We start from the raw sequence: 9,919 nt of genomic DNA, 5'->3' as shown, positions 1-9,919 counted from the left end.
CTCGTGCTGTCTCTCTCTCTTAGAAATAAACATTAAAAAAGTTTATTTAAAAACATCTTTAAAATATTTTTTAATGTTTATTTATTTTTGAAAGAGAGAGAGAGAGAGAGAGAGTGCAAGCAAGGGAAGGGCAGAAAGCAAGAGGGAGACACAGAATCCAAAGCAGGCTCCAGGCTCCGAGCTGTCAGCCCAGAGCCTGAGTAGGGCTCAGACTCACAAACCAGGAGGTCATAACCTGAGCTGAAGTTGGACACTCAACCGACTGAGCCACCCAGGCGCCCCTTAATGTGTTCAAATCATAATCCCCTATTTCCAGCATTACACAAATTCACAATGCTCTTTACAAGGTAATTACAGCATTTATTTTGAAACTTAATGCGTCGTCGTGGCTGATTGTACTTTGCACAGATGGCTGTATTGCACATGAGTTTTTGTAACCTTGCCAGTCTCCCAGCAAGAGATGGAGCTTGTGTTCTCTGCCCTTGAATCTGGGCGGCACTGTGACTGCTTCAAACAGGAGAGCACACTGGAAGTGATGCTGGGTGACTGAGTCATAAAACGACGGCGGCTTCTGCATTGTTGACTGGTACCCTGCACCGCCTCAGAGGAATTCTGACTGTCCCGAGGCCACGATGCTGAAAAGGCCTGGTGGAGGTGCGTCAGCAGAGCGTCCCGGCTGACCACTCCCCGTTCCCCCACACATCCCTTCCAGCCATGTCCGCAGAGGTGCCAGACATAGGAGTGAAAAACCTAGTGACCCTCCAGCCTCGGGTATTCAGGTCACCTCCCATCAGAGTCCTTCCACTAAAGGCCCCAGACCTCGCAGAGCAAGCCATCCCTGCCAGGTCCTGTCTGCATTCCTGACCCACGGAATCTGTGAGCAAAACAACATGGTTGCTGTTTGGAGTGGCTTGTAACCCAGGGGGCAGCTGGAATAATCATCTGCCGCAGACAGTGCGGTCCACTGATAAGGCTTCAGCTTAAGTCTTTCTTTTAGTCTTGTCGGTGTAGCCTCTATAACTTTGGGGAGATCTGGCAAATGTTAACATGCTTCTAGGGCTATACGGCCCTCCTGACCTCCCCCGGGGTCACCCACATAATTTGTGGTGCCTACAGCACAAAAATGAAAATGTGGGGCCCCTTGTTCATAAAGTAGGAAGAAGTGACGTTGAAGGTATGAAAATGTAGAACTTTGTTCTTTCTCTCGTCTTGTCACGGCGTTATTTAGCGTCGGGCTCTCTGGGCACGGGGATACTCACAGGGTGTGAGCCGCCCCTGATGCTGTGTGTCTGCGGGCTTTTGGAGCCCTGCTCGGGGCTGGCTGCCAGATTGAGGGCCAGGCCTGGACTGGAAGCAGGAGAGTCGATCTCCCCTTCCCCCGGACCTACCATCTCAACTCCTGGTGGACGGGAACCCTCAAGTTGTGCTCCATACCTGGATCAGTGGTGGCAGTGAGGCCCCCACCATGATGCCTGCCAAGTGTGCAATGGGACTGCCACCCTGGGGAGGACACATCGAGATCAAAGGTGCCCTCTCCCTCCCTGCGCCTAGGTCTCCTCAGGGTCACAGGACAGCAAAGGCTGCTGGGCGGGAGTGGAGACACTGGGCAGGAGGTGGCTCAGGTTGGGGGTGGAGGGAAGTGCCAGAAAGGAAGGGGAACAGGCAGCTGAGACGCCCGAGGGAGCCAGGAGCACTTGCGAGCCAAGATTCCGAGCCCAGGGTATATGCTCCATAGTCCCATTGGACTTCACTTTAATAAAACGCAAATTCAGGGGCCCTGGGTAGCTCAGTCGGTTGGGTGGGTGTCCGGCTTCGGCTCAGGTCATGATCTCACAGTCTGTGGGTTCAAGCCCCGCAGTGGGCTCTGTGCTGACAGCTCAGAGCCTGGAGCCTGCTTCGGATTCTGTGTCTCCCTCTCTCTCTGCCTCTTCCCTGCTCATGCTGTGTCTCTCAAAAATAAATAAACGTTAAAAAAATTTTTTTTAAAAACCCACACAAATTCAAAGATGAAATTACTATGCATTTTGGGGCACCTGGGTGGCTCAGTTGGTTAAGCGTCTGACTTTGGCTCAGGTCATGATCTCGGGGTTCATGAGTTCGAGCCCCACGTCGGGCTCTGTGCTAACAGCTCAGAGTCTAGAGGCTGCTTCAGATTCTGTGTCTTCCTTTCTCTCTCTCTTCCCCTCCCCAACTCATGCTCTGTCTCCCTCTCCCTCAAAAATAAATAGAAACATTAAAAACATAAAAAAAATTATTATGCATTTCATGACAGAGATCACAGAGCATTAAACCCCAAGGGCTGGGCTTTCTGAGGGCAGGGGCCCTGTGCGACTGCATTGATCTCAGGCCACGAAGCCCTCCCTGCATCTCCCCAACATAAGATGCTGTTTTGAAAAAAAAATAGATTTTTATTTTTAAGTAATCTCTACATGCCATGTGGGGCTCGAACTCAAAACCCTGAGATCAAGAGTCACATGCTTCACTGACTGAGCCGGCCAGCGCCCCTCCCCCAACACAGGAGGATCTCAGCCTCACCAAAGTCTTGTGAGGTGGGTGTATCATCCCCGTTTCACGGATAAGAAGATCTCTCAGACAGCTGTAGTAGCCTGTTTCACTGGACCAGAGTTGCACTGCAAATAGCGTAAGGAGACCAAAAGTCAGGGTCAGCTTCCAAAGACTGTGGCTTTCCGAAGCAGCTGCAGCCGTGAGGGGATGAGAAAGGGCTGCATGGTGAGGTGTGGGCTGAAGCAGGAGATCTATGGAAATTCACAAAAGGACAGAACACTGTAGGTCGCTGCTGCCAGGGGAGGATCCATGGACACTTGGTCCTTGAGTTGGGATTAAAAACAGGGAAGGGCGGGGCACCTGGGTGGCTCAGTGGGTTAAGCATCTGGACTCTTGATTTGGGCTCAAGTCACTATCTCACAGCTTGTGAGTTCGAGCCCCATGTCGGGCTCTGTTGTCGATAGTGTAGAGCCGACTTGGGATTCTCTGTCTCTGCCTCTCTCTGCCCCTCCCTCCCTTTCTCTCTTTCTCTCTCTCTCAAAAATAAACAAACATTAACAAAATAGGGAAGAGCCTGAGCTGCTTCCTCGATGTGCTGGGTTCCACAGGCCTGAGAGAACAGGTTCTGTTCCTGGCACAGGAGGAGCAGGCCAGTGAAATAGGGGAGAATGTCAACAGGAAGAGGATGTCCTTTACCAAATGTCATGAAGGGCACCCAGGCCTGGGCTCGAGAAACCCTTCTGCAAGGATGTTTCGGTGAGCAGGAGAGGCATTTTGAAGGTGGCGGTGGGAGGCAGACTATTGGGGCTTAGTGGGGGATGACTCAGAAAATTGAGTTGGGAGTCTAGACCATCTTTTGGACAAACGTGGCTCCAAAAATTTAGGGGAAAGGGGAGGAAAGAATTAGGGTGGTAACTGGAAGGAGGAAAGGGACATTTGAAAGTGCCAGTGTTTTTCCTCGTCAGGATTGGCAGGCTTTTCCATTTAGAACAGAAAGAAGTAAGCTGGGGAGCGGTGTTGGAGAAGGAAGGGAGGAGGAGTGGTGCTCCCTGAGCACCTACTGCGTGCCAGGGCCTGTACCTTCCTGTTTCATTTCCTCCCGGTAACCAAGTCTTCCTGCTCCCACACTACCTGAGGGAGAGGCTACACGTCACAGCAGTGAGGGCAGGGCTGGCACTTGGTCTCTTATTTGTCTGACTCCAGCGCCCAGACCTGCCCCTCTGTGTGGAGGAGAGGTCGAAGTGGGTTTGTCCAGGGAAAACGTGTGTGTCTGTGTGTTCTCCTCAGCGCCCGCTGCAGTAGGAATTTGATGGGAAGGGGGCAGTGAAAAGGGGCGTGGGCCCCTGTTGGGAGTGAGTCCTCAGCCCTGAGGTGTGCTCCAAGGGAGGAGGCCGGTGGAGGTTAGCCAAGGAGGCGGTGGGAAAAGGCTGTGCGCTGGCCACACCCAAGAGGCAGGGGGACGCCATCTGTTGCCGTAGTCAGGGTGACTTTTATCTGGGGGCTCTGTGGAAAGGGGAATGGTCCTGGGAAGCATGGAGAGGTGGGTGAGGCCTCGCCCTTGGAGTCCTGGGTGGTTAATGTCATGGTGAAGGCAAAATTGAGTTGAAGGCTGCAGTGGCTAGTGTGTGTGGAGGGTGAGCAATGGTGAAGGTGAGAGGGCTACGGGACAGACTGTGGGGTCCCCCTCCCCGCTAGCTCCTATTAGCCCATTGTCAACCCCTGTTTCCAGTGTGGACCATTTCATTTGTTCTCCGGGCCAGTTTTTTTTTTTGGGGGGGGGTGTTTGTTTTTAATTAAATTTTTGAGTGGGTAACATATTCAAATGGTTCAATGATGAGAAATTATGTAAAGTTTAAGAAAAAAATTAAAAACTAAAAGAATACAAATAAAATATAAAAGTTTTTAAATTAAATTAAAAGGGAGGGGTGCCTGGGTGGCTCAGGTCACGATCCCATGGTTCATGAGCTCAGGCCCCATATTGGGCTCTGCGCTGATGGTGCGAAGCCTGCTTGGGTTTCTTTCTCTCCCTCTCTCTCTCTCTGCCCCTCCCCTGCTTGTGCTCTCTCTAAAAATAAATATTTAAAAAATAGATTTAAAAAAAGAAAGAAAACAAAAGAAACAAAAAAAAAAATTATAAGAAGTAAGGCACTACAAACTATTTTTTCCCCTCCTATATTCCGTATTCCCAGTTCCCACCCTCCCGCTAGCCTGTGATCACTGTTAGTAGCGTTTTGTGTGTCCCTCAGACTTAAATGTTTTTCTTCCTTTTCCCAAAAAGTAGCATACTGGTCACACTGGGCCACACAAGGCCATCCCTTGGCTTTTTTCCCCCCTTCAACACTACTTCTTAGCTATCTTTCCGTATCAGTATATAAGAGAGTTCATCTTGGGTGGCTCAGTTGGTTAAGCGTCCAACTTCGGCTCAGGTCACGATCTCCTGGTCCATGAGTTTGAGACCCACATCCGGGTCTGTGCTGATGGCTCGGGGCCGGGCGCCTAGTTCAGATTCTGTGTCTCTCCTCTCTCTGCTCTTCCCCCACTCGTGCTCTGTCTCTCAAAAATAATAAACATTAAAAGTTTAAAAAAAAAGAGTTCATCTTTCACTTAACAGCATACATAACATTTCTTCGATTATATGCGATGCAGCAAGGAATAGCGTTGTACATACATCATTTCACACACTTTAAATTCCCAGGACGCTTTCTTTGACAAAAGGTATGCACGTTTATAATTTTGATATTGCCAAACTGACTTCCATAGAGATTGTTCCAGTTTATATGTACCAAGTAATTTCTGAGAGAGCCCAGGCCTTAACTTTGACTCTTCCAAGAGGCCTGCACTAGGCTTTCCTGCATAGGACACCACAGCAACTTTTGTGGTTGACACCCAGTAACTACCCCCTTAACCACCCCCACCCCCCAATACGGACTGCCTCATTATGGCTTGAGGGAGATTGACCCTTGGCCAAATGTCTTTTGCCCCCCAGACCCCCCTTTCACCATTCTCTCCTGTTCTCTGCCTCAGGGAGGCAATCTCCAACTGAGAACTGCTTGCCTGTTTCCCAAACCCAAGTCACATCTCTAGCCTTTGCCTGCATGGTTCCCACCTCCTGCCCTGCCCTCCCACCCTTCTCAGTCTGGAAAATTCTGACTCCTCCTCAAAGGCCCAGCTTAAGTGTTGCCTCTGTGGAGGCCTCTCTGACAGAACCGGTCACTCCCTCCCTCCCCTGGTGGGGTACCACAGAACTCCCGTCGGCTCGCCCTGAGAGCACACTTGGCTCACCCGGTGGGGTCACTGTTTACAAGGCTCTGTCTCTCCCAGCACCCAGGCCAGGTCAGGCCCACCCTTCAAACTCCTCTGTAACTAAAATTAGACTCAGTGGAGAGGCAGGGTGGCATGGAAAGGCATGGAAGTTGTGGGAGTCAGACTGGGTATGACTCCATCCTTTGTCTTCTTCGCACCTCGCCCTCCCTCGTTCTCTGTGCTCTAACCACACTGGCCCATGCTCCTTTCCCACTTCATAGCCCTTCATGTGCTGTTGCAGCTGCTCTTTCCCGGGTTCTTTCTCATTCTTCAGGGCCCAGCAAACGTCTTTCTCCCTAAGAGAGGACTTCCATGGCTGCCGAGCCTAAAGATACACCTTTTTCGGGGCGGCTGGGTAGCTTAGTCGGTTAAGCGTACCACTTTCGCTTAGGTCATGATCTCGCGGTTCGTGGGTTCGAGCCCTGCGTCGGGCTCTGTGCTGACTGCCAGCTCAGAGCCTGGAGCCTGTTTCAGAGTCTGTATCTCCCTCTCTCTCTGACCCTCCCCTACTCACGCTGTCTCTCTCTCTCTCTCTCTCCTAGAAATAAATAAAAATATTAAAAAAAAAAGATACACCTTTTTCCCATTTCATAATTCTCTAGTCATTCTCTTCCTTGATTGACCATGATCCTAGTTTTTATGTTGATTTGTTTACCAGTTTGCAGTTTGTCCTCCTCCACCGGACCTTCAAGTCCTTGAGAGCAAGGACCTTTGGCTTGTTCACTGCCATGGGTCCAGGGCTAACACAGGAACTGGCACGTGTTAGGCACAACAGAAATCTTTATCAAGATGATTTATCAAGGGCAGAATGATGAATGAACAAATGAATGGGTCCAAATCTCTGCTCCGCCACTTCCCAGCTTTGTCCTTGGGTTAATTGCCCTCTCAGAAGTGTTCCTCATTTGAAGATCAGGACTTTCAGGTAGTGATGCGTATTGGTGATTGTACAAAATGCCTACATGAAAAGGCTCTGTAAATGGTAGCTATCATTTTTTTTCTTTCCTTCATCTAAAAAATGCATCCTTTTAGCCAGGCTTAAAGACCTTATTGTGTATCTTTACAAAAAAAATTTTTTTTTATTGAGGTATAACAAATGTATAGAGCACATACTGATTTCTACACACACACACACACACGTACACACCCATGTAACCACCTCCCAAATTAAATAGAACATTCCAACACCCAGGGAAGTTTCCATGTTAGCCTCCCCCACTCATGATACCTATTCTTTCTCTCCTCTGTTTGATCTGAGATCATGGCACGTCCATTCTTTCTAGCTCTTTTGACCTTTCCTACCACCAAGCCAGAGATTTCTAAACTAGAGGACATGCAACCTAGTGGGGTGTAAGGTGATGCCTGCAATTCTACTCTTAGGTATATGCCTGAAAAGAACTGAAAATAGGTGCTCCAACACAACAGTACATATATATGTGTACTCACAGCAGCACTATTCACAATGGCCTAAAGCTAGAAATAGCCCAAATGTTCATCAACTGATTATGGTATATATGTATAACGGAATATTATTCATAAAAAGAAATGAAGTACTGATACATGCTGCCATGTGGATGAACCTTGAAAACATTATGCTAAGTAAAAAGAACCAGATGCAGGGTCTCCTGGGTGGCTCAGTCAGTTATGCATCCGGCTCTTGACTGGCTCGGGTCATGATCTCATGGTTGTGACATCGAGCCCCGTGTCAGTCTCAGAGCTGGGCATGGGGCCTGCTTAAGATTCTCTCTTTATCCCTCTCTCTGCCACCCCTCACCTTCACTCATGCTCTCTTAAAAAAAAAAAGAACAAGACGCAAATGGTCACATGTTGTATGAAATATCCAGAAGATAAATCCTTGGTTATAGAATGCATATTGGTGGGTGTCAAGGGCTAAGTGGGAATGGGAAGGGAGAGACTGCTTAATGGGGAAGGGGATTTACTATGCAGTGATAGAAATATTTTGGAAGTAGTTGTAGTAGTTTGGTGGTTGCACAACACTGTGAAATTACTAAATGCTATTGAATTGTTCACTTTGAAATGATTAAATTTATCTTATGTCAATTTCAACTCAATATTTTTGAAAATAATGAAATAGCCACTTTTTTTTTTTTAATGTTTTATTTTATTTCTAGGAGAGAGAGAGACAGCGCAAGCAGGGGAGGGTGAGAGAGAGAGGGAGACACAGAATCTGAAGCAGGCTCCAGGCTCTGAGCNGGGGGGGGGGGGGGGGAGCCACTGAAGGAAGAAATAGCCTGGGGGTCTGCAAGTGTGGTATGCGGCTCTACCCCGAATAGTAATATCATGATGAGAGATAGCTATAATAATTACAGCTAACATTTCTATAATGTTTACCATGAGCCAGGCACTGTTCCAAGTGCTTCGTGTCTTAAACTCATGAAATCCTTACAACTCTGAGAGGTGGATACTATCATGTTTTCGTTACAGATGAGGAAACTGAGGAGCTGAGGTTTAAATGACTAGTCCCAGTCACAGATGAGGAAGTGGCAGAGTCCAAATTTAAAACGAGGCAATTGGACTCCAGATACCGAAGTCTCAATCCCCAGGCTCTATGCTAAGTGCTTTCCATGTTTTTTCTCATTTAATCGTGTGAGGTATACATTATTACTCCTATTAAACATACACACACACACACCTCTCATGGACCTTCTACATCCAATGCTTTCCACTCTTTCCTCTGCATTCACTTTCATGTTGGTCTTCATATAGTTGCCATATCTATCTTGCTTCATCTTCATTTTTCTATAGACTGCACATGAATTTATTATTTCTACTTTCTTCTGGTCTGTCATCACTGGAAGGCAGGGCTTTTGATGGTTGATTTCCCAATACCCAGAGCAACAGTCTCTCGTAAAGATCTAAATAGATGAATGCTGCACATGATATTGGGTTATTTTGTATGCCTGTGTTTGAATAAAGATCCTACCACGATGTTCCATTTAAAATGTGATGTCTTGGGGATTAAAAAAAAAAAAAGTCACCACACAGATCTTGCTCATTTCTTTTTAAGATGGATAATATCCCACACTGTGGACATAGCGCTGTTTAAAGTTTTCTACTTAATGAACCCACATCTTTTCCCAGAGTATCTCTAATGCAAACAACATGACAGTAAACATCTTAGTACATGCCTCTTTGTGCCTATGTGAACACATTTCTCTAAAATTAAGTGCCTAACGGTGGAATTGCTGGATTGCTGGCAGGAGAGGTATATGTATATATATATATAAAGCCAGTGGGGCAACGCAAAATTGTCCTCCCCGTAATCATTCCTGCCAGCGATGATTTACGGTACACAATAGGTTTTCCTATAGTTTGGCCTAAACTAGCTATTATCAGTCTTTTTAACTTTTTGGGGAAAAAGGACCCCAATCTACAGATGAGGAAACTGAGGCTCAGAAAACCTGAGGGACTTTCCCACACAACTGGTCAGTGGCCGAGTCGCGAGTCGACGTGCCGGACACCGAGAGGACGCGGCAGAGCTGTCCCACAGCACGCTGGGTCTTCCCGTACGTCGGGTTATCTCCGGGCCCTCGTGACGCCGGCAGGATCGCCCTCCGCTCCCGCTAGCCCGCAGACCCCTCCGGAGAGACCAAGCCCAACCCGCCACTTCTCGACTGCCAACCCCCTCCCCCGGGCGCCGGCCAGGAACGGGGCTGCTCCCTCCGCTACTCCGAAATGGCGACCGACGAGCCCGGGAGGCCACGCCCCTTCCCTGGGAGGCGGGGCCTGAGTTCAGGCTAGAGTGATAGATGCCCGAGCCAAGTTTGAAGTCCGCGGCCAGGCGGGCTCACGCAGAAGCCGAGAGCCGGTGGCGCCGCAGGTCGGGAGGAGGAGCACCGAGTGCAGGGCTCGTTTGCCGGGGCCGCCCGAGAGTCTCTTCGTCGCGGGCGTTGCGGCCGCCATCTTAGATGGCGGGAGTAAGACGAGGACGAGCGTGAGACAGGAAGGCTTTTCCTGCCGCTCTCCTTGGGCCCGGAAGGGGGCCAGCTGGCCGGGCTTTGGGGCGTGTGCCCCGAGGCGCGGAGCGCGAGTGCGACGATGCGGGGCCTGCCCGGGGCCCCGTCCCCTGGGCTGGGGACGCGCCGAATGTGAC

Source organism: Crocuta crocuta, unplaced genomic scaffold (genome assembly GCF_008692635.1).
Source record: "Crocuta crocuta isolate KB4526 unplaced genomic scaffold, BGI_CrCroc_1.0 scaffold69-1, whole genome shotgun sequence".
Classification (NCBI taxonomy): Eukaryota; Metazoa; Chordata; class Mammalia; order Carnivora; family Hyaenidae; genus Crocuta; species Crocuta crocuta.
The sequence above is the reverse complement of the archived record's forward strand: the minus strand, read 5'-3'. Positions refer to the sequence as shown.